Here is a 14,597-nt window from a genome sequence, read left to right on the forward strand (position 1 = left end):
AACCATCATTTTAATGTCAATGTTATAAAGATGTCCTAATTGGGTCCTTTCTGTGTCCTGCGTTTGTCTTATGTTTTATTTTGGTATTCGCTTGACCGTCGTTTTATTTCGTATTCGCTTGACCGTCGTTTTATTTTGGTATTCGCTTGACCGTCGTTTTATTTTGGTATTCGCTAGACCGTCGTTTTATTTTGGTATTCTCTTGACCGTCGTTTTATTTTGGTATTCGCTTGGCCGTCGTTTTATTTTGGTATTCGCTAGACCAGCCTGAAACAACCACTAGCGATCACACAACCAACCTGAAACAACCACTAGCGGTTGTGGGGAGCGATCAGATCAAAGCCTCAGCCCCAAGTTTTGTTTATCCAGGACATGAAAATAAAATTGGGAGCCCCCTAAGCGGCAGATAATCGCCGAAACTACACGGATGCTCGCCCCTGGGATCCGTTTCTCCCGCTCCGAAATTGAGTTACCGTCCCTGAATGATTGGGACAGCTCCCCGCTGATCCAAGTTTCAATTCGATCACGTGTCGATCACCTATCGATCACGGGTCGATTTCCGCCCAACGCTGATTTCAAAGTTGCATTACCAGAGCGTCAGTTGTATAAGGGGCGTCAGGCGGTCACGTGGTTCCCGTCAAGGCAGTGTTTCCACATGTCGTCAGGTGACAGCTGGGCTGTGGTCGTTTGGTGTTTGGTGTTTGGTGTTTGGTGTTTGGTGTTTGTTGTTTGGTGTTTGGTGGCTGGTGTTTGGTGTTTGGTGGCTGGTGTTTGGTGTTTGGTGTTTGGTGTTTGGTGGCTAGTGTTTGGTGTTTGGTTTTTGTGTTTGGTGTTTGGTGTTTGGTGTTTGGTGGCTGGTGTTTGTGATGTTTGGTGTTTGGTGGCTGGTGTTTGTGATGTTTGGTGTTTGGTGTTTGGTGTTTGGTGTTTGGTGTTTGGTGTTTGGTGTTTGGTGTTTGGTGTTTGGTGTTTGGTGTTTGGTGTTTGGTGTTTGGTGGCTGGTGTTTGGTGTTTGGTGGCTGGTGTTTGGTGTTTGGTGGCTGGTGTTTGATGTTTGGTGTTTGGTGGCTGGTGTTTGGTGTTTGGTGTTTGGTGTTTGGTGGCTGGTGTTTGGTGTTTGGTGGCTGGTGTTTGGTGGCTGGTGTTTGGTGTTTGGTGTTTGGTGGCTGGTGTTTGGTGTTTGGTGGCTGGTGGCTGGTGTTTGGTGGCTGGTGTTTGGTGTTTGGTGTTTGGTGTTTGGTTGCTGGTGTTTGTGATGTTTGGCGTCTGATGGCTTGACATGTGTGTTAACATTCAAATGTTGGCCTGATAACTGTGTTAACATTCAAATGTTGGCCTGATAACTGTGTTAACATTCAAATGTTGGCCTGATAACTGTGTTAACATTCAAATGTTGGCCTGATAACTGTGTTAACATTCAAATGTTGGCCTGATAACTGTGTTAACATTCAAATGTTGGCCTGATATGTGTGTTAACATTCAAATGTTGGCCTGATAACTGTGTTAACATTCAAATGTTGGCCTGATAACTGTGTTAACATTCAAATGTTGGCCTGATAAATGTGTTAACATTCAAATGTTGGCCTGATAAATGTGTGTTAACATTCAAATGTTGGCCTGATAACTGTGTTAACATTCAAATGTTGGCCTGATAACTGTGTTAACATTCAAATGTTGGCCTGATAACTGTGTTAACATTCAAATGTTGGCCTGATAACTGTGTTAACATTCAAATGTTGGCCTGATATGTGTGTTAACATTCAAATGTTGGCCTGATATGTGTGTTAACATTCAAATGTTGGCCTGATATGTGTGTTAACATTCAAATGTTGGCCTGATATGTGTGTTAACATTCAAATGTTGGCCTGATATGTGTGTTAACATTCAAATGTTGGCCTGATATGTGTGTTAACATTCAAATGTTGGCCTGATATGTGTGTTAACATTCAAATGTTGGCCTGATATGTGTGTTAACATTCAAATGTTGGCCTGATATGTGTGTTAACATTCAAATGTTGGCCTGATATGTGTGTTAACATTAAAATGTTGGCCTGATAAATGTGTGTTAACATTCAAATGTTGGCCTGATAAATGTGTGTTAAGGAAACGACATTAAAAATGACGAGCGAGTATAGAGATAAAAATTGAAGGAAAAGTCCATAAAAAAATTCGATTAAAATGAAAGCCTTGTCTAGTAGTGATGTGTCGGCCGTCCAATGATTGGTCAATACCCGCTAATAGAGTTTAAAAGCTTCATTTCATTAGGAAGGAAAAATGTTACATTTCTTTCTTTTTCTGGGATAGAAAGAAAGTTGTCGCCCTTTGAAGGGACAAAATGTGTCGCGTTTACGTCTTAGTTAAGTCACACTTGACTTAGTGGAGTCACATTTGACTTAGTGGAGTCACATCTGACTTAGTTTAGTCCAATTAAAACACAAAAACCTGTTGAGATTGAACTAGCAGTGTCTGTGTGTCTGCTGTAACTATATAGGCCATAGATCACTTGTGTCTCTGCAACCGAATTTAAATTTATAGAACACTAGCGTGCCCGTCCCCACACGTTACCGCAGGGTTAGAATAAAATACTTAAAAAAAACTTTTTAAAAAACCACGTTTTTCTTGTGGACTAAAAAGTAGAAAATAACTATTTACATACATTTGATGAAAAAAAACGTGGGTACGTTCACCATCAAATTTCCCGACCCATCTGCCCGACCCACGTTTTTTTTCATCAAATGTATGTAAATAGTTATTTTCTACTTTTTAGTCCACAAGAAAAACGTGGTTTTTTAAAAAGTTTTTTTTAAGTATTTTATTTTCTCCTTTTTAGTCCGTTGCTACACATGAAAAACGTGGTTTTTAAAAAAGTTTTTTATATAGTTTATTTTCTACTTTATCTAATGACTTGATTAAGTATGACTTGACTAAGTGTTTTTAAATACACGGACTAAAAAAATCTTGAGCGACCGATACGCTTTAAACAGAGAAAGGGTGTAATTTACGTTGCTGGCGTGGAGATCTACTCACGAATCACGTGATCAAATCTCCCATAAACAAACAAATAAACGCGAAGCTGAGTTAAGGAAAACGTGTTTATGTGTATTTTAGCATGCCCAGCGTACCAACCGTGTCACCGTTAACAATATGTTACCGTGTCCGTTCTCCTTTTTAGTCCGTTGCTACACATAAAAAACGTGGTTTTTTAAAAAGTTTTTTTTAAGTATTTTATTTTCTCCTTTTTAGTCCGTTGCTACACATGAAAAACGTGGTTTTTAAAAAAGTGTTTATAAATACACGGACTAAAAATCTTGAGCGACCAGGATTTGAACCTGGGTTGTCGCGGCCACAACGCGAAGTACTAACCACTATACGATCACGGCCAGCGCGCTCACATCGATTGGGGCCGAAGTAACTGTGTCGATAGGCCTCCAGTCTTGTCGGTATCTTTAGAAATCATGTCCTCAATTTTATGATCCTTGGGGCGTAATTAAATTAAGCTAATTACGGTCACTAATTGCTAGTTTTTATGATTGCATCTGAAATTGTTAGGCGAAAGTAGCATGCATGCTAAATTTCAGGTCTCTAGAGCAATCAAAAGTGGGCTAATTTTCGATGTCAATTTTAACAACAAACATCCAAACAAACAAACAAACGCGAAGCTGAGTTAAGAAAAACGTTTTAAAAAGTACGAAGATAGTCCGGGGCTAATCGCAACATACCGGGGCGTCGACGGACGCGCCTGATTGAGTTTAGTAAACGATCAGACAGACAGACAGACAGACTGACCGACAGACAGACAGACAGACAGACAGACAGACAGACAGACAGACAGACAGACAGACAGGCAGGCAGGCAGGCAGGCAGGCAGGCAGGCAGGCAGACAGACAGACAGACATACAGACAGACAGACAGACAGACAGACAGACAGACAGAAACTGTCCAACCCACTGACCAACCCAGTTATCCACTGACCAGCCTAGTTATCCACTGACTCCATCGACTGGATCAATACACGAGCGTAACATTTACATCGTGTTCAGTTTGTCTTAAGTAAACCTGGCTTCCAGTCGAGCCACAGCACAACGGAGTTATCTTCCCCCTCCCTGCTACACGCCCCCCCCCCCTCTCAGCACAACAGAGTTGTCTTCCCCCTCCCTGCTACACGCCCCCCCCCCCCCCGCCCCCTGTCAGCACAACGGAGTTGTCTTCCCCCTCCCCGCTACATGCCCCCCCCCCCTCTCAGCACAATGGAGTTGTCTTCCCCCTCCCCGTGACACCAAATTTTATAATTTACTACAAAAACATTGATTTTGCAGTTGAATAAATAACTGTTAGAATTAGGCCCGCAAACGTTTTTTCTAGGCAGATTAATATATTGTTTTCACAAAATTGTCGCCATTCGACAAAAAGTTAGGGAGCGGGCGACACCAAATACACCGTCCACTGAAGTGAATTGGGGTAAAACCACATAGAAAATGTACAAATATACATATCATTCGATAAGAGAATTAGTATAAAACTCTGGTTGGCTTATTATATTGACAAATGTTGACGCTTTTTGTCGCCATGAAAAGAGTGGCCAAACCCTTTGAAACAATTAATTCATGCCTTAAGTCAGTTTGATCTTTAAATTTTGGATACATTATGCTATAGATTATAATAAATTATAATAAATTGATTGCAAATTTAGTAAACCTATAAAATATAAAGAGCTTCTGGTAGATTTAAAAACTTTGTAAAGAAGTATTTGTCGCTATGGTTCTCATTTTTCTATACATTAAAATTTGAAGGCTGTAGTTCAGTCAAAAGTGCGTAGCTTAAAATTTTTTTAAAAATCCAGAAAAAAAGATATATAAATACATATACACATGCTTACAAGTATATATGGAATATAGAGAGAGGGGTGGGTGCAGAGAGAGGTGAGCGGAGAGAGGGGTGTGTGTATATATAATTTTTTTTCCGGGGGGGGGGGGGGGGGGCTGACACAATTAGGTGCCCCACCGGATGACACCCGACCTCGCTTCGCCACTGCCTACATAGGTCAATGACACTATCTCTAATAATTTTATATTTTTTTAAGTTGATAAAATAAAGACATCTTTGAAATGTGATCCTCATTATCCCAAATAGATAGCTGAAATCTGATCCCAACACAGCTGGCACTGCTAAAAATCTGGAAGGGGGGGGGGGGGGCAGGGCGCTTCTTAATCATGTCAAAATGGTGGAGTGCAGCAGACGGAAGTCAAACATTCAGGACAAGCTTCCGCTTTCTGTTTGCATGTTGTCCGTCTTCAATGAACAGCCCACACAAAACAGCCCACATACAACCCACACAAAACAGCCCCCACACCCCCACACAAAACAGCCCCCACACACCCCACACAAAATAGCCCCCACACACTCAAACAGAAAACAGCCCCACACACCCCACACAAAACAGCCCCCACACACCCCACACAAAACAGCTCACACACCCCACACATCCCCACACCAAAAAGAGGAACGTAAAGAGTGGCGCGAGCGCCTGCTATAGTTATGTAAATTAACCGGGTCATTATGTAAATTAGCCTAGTCAAGCTTGTTAGAGGGGAAAAACTGACGGCCTCAGCTAGTTTAGATCACGTGACCTCTGGCTAGATGGTACCACGTGATCTCTGGCTAGATGGTACCACGTGACCTCTGGCTAGATGGTACCACGTGATCTCTGTCTAGATGGTACCACGTGACCTCTGGCTAGATGGTACCACGTGACCTCTGGCTAGATGGTACCACGTGACCTCTGGCTAGATGGTACCACGTGACCTCTGGCTAGATGGTACCACGTGACCTCTGGCTAAATGGTATCACGTGATCTCTGTCTAGATGGTACCACGTGACCTCTGGCTAGATGGTACCACGTGACCTCTGGCTAGATGGTACCACGTGACCTCTGGCTAGATGTTACCACGTGACCTCTGGCTAGATGGTACCACGTGATCTCTGTCTAGATGGTACCACGTGACCTCTGGCTAGATGGTACCACGTGACCTCTGGCTAGATGGTACCACGTGACCTCTGGCTAGATGGTACCACGTGACCTCTGGCTAGATGGTACCACGTGACCTCTGGCTAGATGGTACCACGTGACCTCTGGCTAGATGGTACCACGTGACCTCTGGCTAGATGGTACCACGTGACCTCTGGCTAGTGTAGACCACGTGACCTCTGGCTAGATGGTACCACGTGACCTCTGGCTAGATGGTACCACGTGACCTCTGGCTAGATGGTACCACGTGACCTCTGGCTAGTGTAGACCACGTGACCTCTGGCTAGTGTAGACCACGTGACCTCTGGCTAGTGTAGACCACGTGACAATCTAAATTGTATCTGCCTGCTTCCGTTCAAACTTTAATTAATCATTGATTAAAATTAATTAAACTCAAAGATAAGCTGGATACAAGAATTATTCCAGTGTCGATTTTATGGTATCGATACACACACACAAGGAGTTTTATGTGGTTAATATGATTGGTGTGGTTTAGTGTGGTTTGGTGTAATTGGTCGATAAATACTCTCTCTCTCTCTCTCTCTCTCTCTCTCTCTCTCTCTCTCTCTCTCTCTCTCTCTCTCTCTCTCTCTCTTTCTTTGTGTGTGTGTGAATATGTGTGTATGAGCGCATGTGTGTCCATATGATATTCTCGTAACCCCTGTATTTCAAATAATCGTCTACTTGTTCTTTCGATTCCTTGCATTAAGACGCATTCCCCCCTGTATCGGCGTAATCGAATACTTGGATGAGTGTAATCGAATACTTGGATAAGTGTAATCGAATGAGAGGTTCAAGTTGTCGAACCGGTCGGCAAATAACTACTTGTCAGTCTGAGGAGGGGGTGGGGTAGATGGGGTGGGGGTGGTTGTGGGGGTGGGGGTGATTGTGGGGGTGGCTGTGGGGGTGATGTGGCGGTGTCCAGAAAAAACATCAGTAATAACAGGGGTGAGAGTAGAGAGGGTTGGGTGTAGAAAGGGGTGGGTATAGGCAGATGTGGGGTAGAGCGAGGTGTATAGAGAGGGGTGGATGTAGAGAGACGCCTTAAAGGACGTGAGAGATGGTTGGAGTAGGTCCTTGTGTGTAGTAGCCAGCCTGTGTGGGGGCGTAGTGGGTCCCTACTGACCAACAGGTCCCTGTCTACTGACCAACAGGTCCCTGTCTACTGACCAACAGGTCCCTGTCTACTGACCAACAGGTCCCTGTCTACTGACCAACAGGTCCCTGTCTACTGACTCCCTGTCTACTGACCAACAGGTCCCTGTCTACTGACCAACAGGTCCCTGTCTACTGACTCCCTGTCTACTGACCAACAGGTCCCTGTCTACTGACCAACAGGTCCCTGTCTACTGACCAACAGGTCCCTGTCTACTGACCAACAGGTCCCTGTCTACTGACCAACAGGTCCCTGTCTACTGACTCCCTGTCTACTGACCAACAGGTCCCTGTCTACTGACTCCCTGTCTACTGACCAACAGGTCCCTGTCTACTGACCAACAGGTCCCTGTCTACTGACCAACAGGTCCCTGTCTACTGACCAACAGGTCCCTGTCTACTGACCAACAGGTCCCTGTCTACTGACTCCCTGTCTACTGACCAACAGGTCCCTGTCTACTGACCAACAGGTCCCTGTCTACTGACCAACAGGTCCCTGTCTACTGACCAACAGGTCCCTGTCTACTGACTCCCTGTCTACTGACCAACAGGTCCCTGTCTACTGACTCCCTGTCTACTGACCAACAGGTCCCTGTCTACTGACTCCCTGTCTACTGACCAACAGGTCCCTGTCTACTGACCAACAGGTCCCTGTCTACTGACCAACAGGTCCCTGTCTACTGACTCCCTGTCTACTGACCAACAGGTCCCTGTCTACTGACCAACAGGTCCCTGTCTACTGACCAACAGGTCCCTGTCTACTGACCAACAGGTCCCTGTCTACTGACCAACAGGTCCCTGTCTACTGACTCCCTGTCTACTGACCAACAGGTCCCTGTCTACTGACCAACAGGTCCCTGTCTACTGACTCCCTGTCTACTGACCAACAGGTCCCTGTCTACTGACCAACAGGTCCCTGTCTACTGACCAACAGGTCCCTGTCTACTGACCAACAGGTCCCTGTCTACTGACTCCCTGTCTACTGACCAACAGGTCCCTGTCTACTGACTCCCTGTCTACTGACCAACAGGTCCCTGTCTACTGACCAACAGGTCCCTGTCTACTGACCAACAGGTCCCTGTCTACTGACCAACAGGTCCCTGTCTACTGACCAACAGGTCCCTGTCTACTGACTCCCTGTCTACTGACCAAAAGGTCCCTGTCTACTGACCAACAGGTCCCTGTCTACTGACCAACAGGTCCCTGTCTATTGACCAACAGGTCCCTGTCTACTGACCAACAGGTCCCTGTCTACTGACCAACAGGTCCCTGTCTACTGACCAACAGGTCCCTGTCTATTGACCAACAGGTCCCTGTCTACTGACCAACAGGTCCCTGTCTACTGACCAACAGGTCCCTGTCTATTGACCAACAGGTCCCTGTCTACTGACCAACAGGTCCCTGTCTACTGACCAACAGGTCCCTGTCTACTGACCAACAGGTCCCTGTCTACTGACCAACAGGTCCCTGTCTACTGACCAACAGGTCCCTGTCTACTGACCAACAGGTCCCTGTCTACTGACCAACAGGTCCCTGTCGATAAAAGTCTCTCGACCCAACCTCTCCATTAGCCAGAGAAACTTACTCGTGTGGCAACTTCCGGTCTAACCATATCCGGGTCAAGGATCGCTTTATTGCGATTGGCTAATTGAGGCAAGTCACGTGAGCTAAACACACCAATCACGTTTGCTGTCACGGAGTTTTAGCTAAGATAGGCACGACAGACAAGACAAGACAGTCAAGTCAAGACAGGCAAGACATGACAGACAAGACAGTCTAGATAAAACAGGATAAGACGGGCAAGACAAGACAGTCAATACAAGACAAGACAGTTAAGACAGGACAATACAGGCATGACAAGACAGGACAGACAAGACAAGACATGATATGATGTGGGTATCGCTCTCTGAATATCGCTTCGGGTCGACGCTCTTTGATTTGTAACGTTCGATATTGACGACCCGCGGGCAATCAATCACTAGCCGAAGATCGAACTTAACCGGAAGCGGAAACAGTATGTCGCCTCCCGCCATCTTAACACGTTCGTTTTAAAATGTGTCTTTATTTTTACATCGCGGGCCCATATCGTGAAAAAATTGGAAAGTTAAATGTATCGATTCTGTAAATAATTGTAAAGTTGAGCGTATCGATACTTGTCAATTGTTCGACTATGACAGCAGCGTGTCAGATCTAAAAGGAAGGTAAATGGCACACCCAAGCCCACCCAGCACACCCAAGCCCACCCAGCCCACTGTTAGAACAACCCCCACACTATGAGAACAACCCCCCCCCCCCCCTCCTAATGGTGAATTAAAAGCTTTACTTATAACAAACTTTTAAATGCAATGAAAGTAAAAACAAAAACATTACATCATTTTCTTTATTTAGTAACGTTAGACCAAGTGTCGCTAGACTGTGGTGGTCGCTAGACTAGCAAGTTTTGGTCGCTAGACTATGATGGTCGCTAGACTGAGATGGTCGCTAGACTATGATGGTCGCTAGACTATGATGGTCGCTAGACTATGATGGTCGCTAGACTATGATGGTCGCTAGACTATGATGGTCGCTAGACTATAAAGGTCGCTAGACTATGATGGTCGCTGGACTATAAAGGTCGCTAGACTATGATGGTCGCTAGACTATGATGGTCGCTAGACTATGATGGTCGCTAGACTATGATGGTCGCTAGACTGAGATGGTCGCTAGACTATGATGGTCGCTAGACTATGATGGTCGCTAGACTATGATGGTCGCTAGACTATGATGGTCGCTAGACTATGATGGTCGCTAGACTATGATGGTCGCTAGACTATAAAGGTCGCTAGACTATGATGGTCGCTAGACTATGATGGTCGCTAGACTGAGATGGTCGCTAGACTATGATGGTCGCTAGACTATGATGGTCGCTAGACTATGATGGTCGCTAGACTATGATGGTCGCTAGACTATAAAGGTCGCTAGACTATGATGGTCGCTAGACTATGATGGTCGCTAGACTATAAAGGTCGCTAGACTATGATGGTCGCTGGACTATGATGGTCGCTAGACTATGATGGTCGCTAGACTATGATGGTCGCTAGACTATGATGGTCGCTAGACTATAAAGGTCGCTAGACTATGATGGTCGCTAGACTATAAAGGTCGCTAGACTATGATGGTCGCTGGACTATGATGGTCGCTAGACTATGATGGTCGCTAGACTATGATGGTCGCTAGACTATGATGGTCGCTAGACTATGATGGTCGCTAGACTATGATGGTCGCTAGACTATGATGGTCGCTGGACTATAAAGGTCGCTAGACTATGATGGTCGCTAGACTATGATGGTCGCTAGACTATGATGGTCGCTAGACTATGATGGTCGCTAGACTAGCAAGCTTAGGTCGCTAGACTATGATGGTCGCTGGACTATGATGGTCGCTAGACTATGATGGTCGCTAGACTATGATGGTCGCTAGACTATGATGGTCGCTAGACTATGATGGTCGCTAGACTATGATGGTCGCTAGACTATGATGGTCGCTAGACTATGATGGTCGCTAGACTATGATGGTCGCTAGACTATGATGGTCGCTAGACTATGATGGTCGCTAGACTATGATGGTCGCTAGACTATGATGGTCGCTAGATTGAAATGGTCAACAAACGATTAAATAAAAAAATAAAATGGCTAAATACAGATAGAGAGCAAACGTAAAATGTTTGATATAACTGTTTATAATGTGTGGCCGTCATCGGATTTTGGGCGGGGGTGTGAGGGGTGGGGGTGAGGGGCCGGGGGAGGAGTGCGCGGAGAATTAAAAGGCTGGGGGAGAAATAAATGAAACAGGACGGTGGGGCCGGGGGTGGGGCCGGAGGTGGAGGGGGGGGGGGGCGGGGTTCTAAAGATATGTAAATAGCACGTGCTAGTGGTTAGAGAGAGAAAAAACTGTGATCACATGTTTCTGGATAAAGCTGCTCACACGTTATGTACGCTTTACATGGCAGATACATGGCAGATAGATGGTAGATACACGGCAGATACATGGTAGATACATGGTAGATACATGGCTGATACATGGCTGATAGATAGCAGATACTTGGCAGATACATGGCATATAGATGGTAGATACATGGCAGATACATGGCAGATACATGGCAGATACATGGCAGATACATGGCAGATACACGGCTGATAGATGGCAGACAGATGGTAGATACATGGCAGATACATGGCAGATACATGGCAGATACATGGCAGATACACGGCTGATAGATGGCAGATACATGGCAGATAGATGGCAGATAGATGGTAGATAGATGGTAGATACATGGCAGATACATGGCAGATACATGGCAGATACACGGCTGATAGATGGCAGATACATGGCAGATACACAGCAGATACACAGCAGAAAAATGGCAGATAGATGGCAGATAGATGGCAGATAGATGGCAGATAGATGGCAGATAGATGGCAGATACATGGCAGATACATGGCATATACACAGCAGATACATGGCAGATAGATGGCAGATACATGGCAGATAGATGGCAGATACACGGCAGATACACGGCAGATACATGGTAGATACATGGCAGATACACGGCTGATAGATGGCAGATACATGGCAGATACACGGCTGATAGATGGCAGATAGATGGTAGATAGATGGTAGATGCATGGGAGATACATGGCAGATACACGGCTGATAGATGGTAGATAGATGGCAGATACACGGCAGATAGATGGTTGATAGATGGCAGATAGATGGTAGATAGATGGCAGATAGATGGGAGAAACATGGCAGATAGATGGTAGATACATGGCAGATACATGGCAGATACACAGCAGATACACGGCAGATACACGGCTGATAGATGGCAGATAGATGGCAGATACACGGCAGATAGATGGCAGATAGATGGCAGATAGATGGCAGATAGATGGCAGATAGATGGCAGATAGATGGCAGATACATGGCAGATACATGGCAGATACAAGGCAGATACATGGCAGATACACGGCAGATACACGGCAGATAGATGGCAGATACATGGCAGATACATGGCAGATACATGGCAGATACATGGCAGATACACGGCTGATAGATGGCAGATACATGGCAGATAGATGGCAGATACATGGCAGATACACGGCGGATAGATGGTAGATAAATGGCAGATACACGGCGGATAGATGGTAGATACATGGCAGATACATGGCAGATACATGGCAGATAGATGGCAGATAGACGAAAATTTTAGACGAAATTTTAGACCAATTTTAGACTAAAGAAAATAACCGGATAAAAGTTTGTTATGACTGGTGCACTTTATGCTAGATGGAAGTTTTAATTAACTAAGTCATCTCAGCAGTTAATGAACTGACAGTTAACTAAGTCAACTCAGCAGTTAATGAACTGACAGATGGAAGTTTTAATTAACTAAGTCAACTCAGCAGTTAATGAACTGACAGATGGAAGTTTTAATTAACTAAGTCAACTCAGCAGTTAATGAACTGACAGATGGAAGTTTTAATTAACTAAGTCAACTCAGCAGTTAATGAACTGACAGATGGAAGTTTTAATTAACTAAGTCAACTCAGCAGTTAATGAACTGACAGATGGAAGTTTTAATTAACTAAGTCAACTCAGCAGTTAATGAACTGACAGATGGAAGTTTTAATTAACTAAGTCAACTCAGCAGTTAATGAACTGACAGATGGAAGTTTTAATTAACTAAGTCAACTCAGCAGTTAATGAACTGACAGATGGAAGTTTTAATTAACTAAGTCAACTCAGCAGTTAATGAACTGACAGATGGAAGTTTTAATTAACTAAGTCAACTCAGCAGTTAATGAACTGACAGATGGAAGTTTTAATTAACTAAGTCAACTCAGCAGTTAATGAACTGACAGATGGAAGTTTTAATTAACTAAGTCAACTCAGCAGTTAATGAACTGACAGATGGAAGTTTTAATTAAGTAAGTCAACTCAGCAGTTAATGAAGTGACAGTTACCTTAGACCACTGACCTTATGTGGTAGAAATCCATGTTAAGATGAATGTCTCCTCCGTCATCATCTGTCAGGCGCCAGTCTCAGAGGGTCACGTGATCAGGTTCTGGCGCCATAGGTTCTAGGATTGGTTTAAACCACAGGCTGTCCTAGCTGTCCTAGCTGTCCTGGCTTCACAGCTTCTGGGCTGTTGATCAGTCTCAGCTGTGTTGACTGACCTCAGCTGTTGACCTCAGCTGTTGACCTCAGCTGTTGACCTCAGCTGTTGACCTTAGCTGTTGACCTAGTTCCAGGGTGTCGCCACACAACTGCCACCACTGACGAGTACAAATCTGTTGATAAGAAAAATATTCTGACACATCTTTGACTAACGGGACGGGAGGGGTGGGGTGGGGGGGGGGGGTGGAGGTGGAGGTGAGGGAGGGGAGTGGAGGCGCTACTACCCAGACTTTTGTTTGGATCAGATAAAAATGTCGATAGAATCTTGTGCAAGATTGTGTCCCCTGCCAGTACAAGATGGTTGTTTCCCTTTGTCTGACATGGTATGGTGGGGGGTGGGGGATGGGGGGGGGATGCAGTATCGATCAAATGAACGGCTATCTCACTGTAACGATATAGCCCCCCCCCCCCCCCCTCCAGCCCATTTAAAATTTTATAAACATCTAGGTAGAAGATTATTATAGATTGACACGTGCTAATGACACGTGCTAATGATTGCACTGATTCTAGTGATGGAGGGGGGGGGGGAAGGTTGTAACGAACACGAGATTTTCAAATCTCCAGTTATTGATCGGACGAGTTTATCAATAAGTTAAGCAACCATTAATGGCATAATAATGGCATAATAATGGCACTCTAATAAAATATCAACACGTACACATCCTATATATGTTTATTTACACGGGTAATATGTAAGTGTATGTATATGTACGTGTGCGATGTTATTTATGTGCGTGTGTGTGTGTGTGTTGTATTACCCTATGATAATCATTGCTGTCCTCCCCCCCCCCTCATCCACCACTAGACACAACACCATCCACCACTAGACACAACAACATCCACCACTAGACACAACACCATCCACCACTAGACACAACAACATCCACCACTAGACACAACAACATCCACCACTAGACACAACACCATCCACCACTAGACACAACACCATCCACCACTAGACACAACACCATCCACCACTAGACACAACACCATCCACCACTAGACACAACACCATCCACCACTAGACACAACACCATCCACCACTAGACACAACACCATCCACCACTAGACACAACACCATCCACCACTAGACACAACACCATCCACCACTAGACACAACACCATCCACCACTAGACACAACACCATCCACCATCCACCACTAGACACAACACCATCCACCATCCACCACTAGACACAAC

The 14,597-nt window shown here is 45.0% G+C and overlaps 1 protein-coding gene across 1 annotated transcript in view; it reads right to left on the bottom strand.

Moving 5' to 3' along the window:
• Nucleotides 1-13,504, bottom strand: part of LOC131944014 (cationic amino acid transporter 3) — a 61,053-nt gene extending 47,549 nt beyond the window's left edge. Inside the window, exon 1 of the mRNA XM_059304455.1 lies at nucleotides 13,197-13,504. The gene's annotated coding sequence lies outside the window, so the exon portion shown is untranslated. The remainder of the gene's footprint in view (nucleotides 1-13,196) is intronic.
• Between the last annotated feature and the right edge of the window lie 1,093 nt (nucleotides 13,505-14,597).

This window comes from Physella acuta, unplaced genomic scaffold, assembly GCF_028476545.2.
Source record: "Physella acuta isolate Inbredline_101_S28 unplaced genomic scaffold, ASM2847654v3 ptg000476l, whole genome shotgun sequence".
Taxonomy (NCBI): Eukaryota; Metazoa; Mollusca; class Gastropoda; family Physidae; genus Physella; species Physella acuta.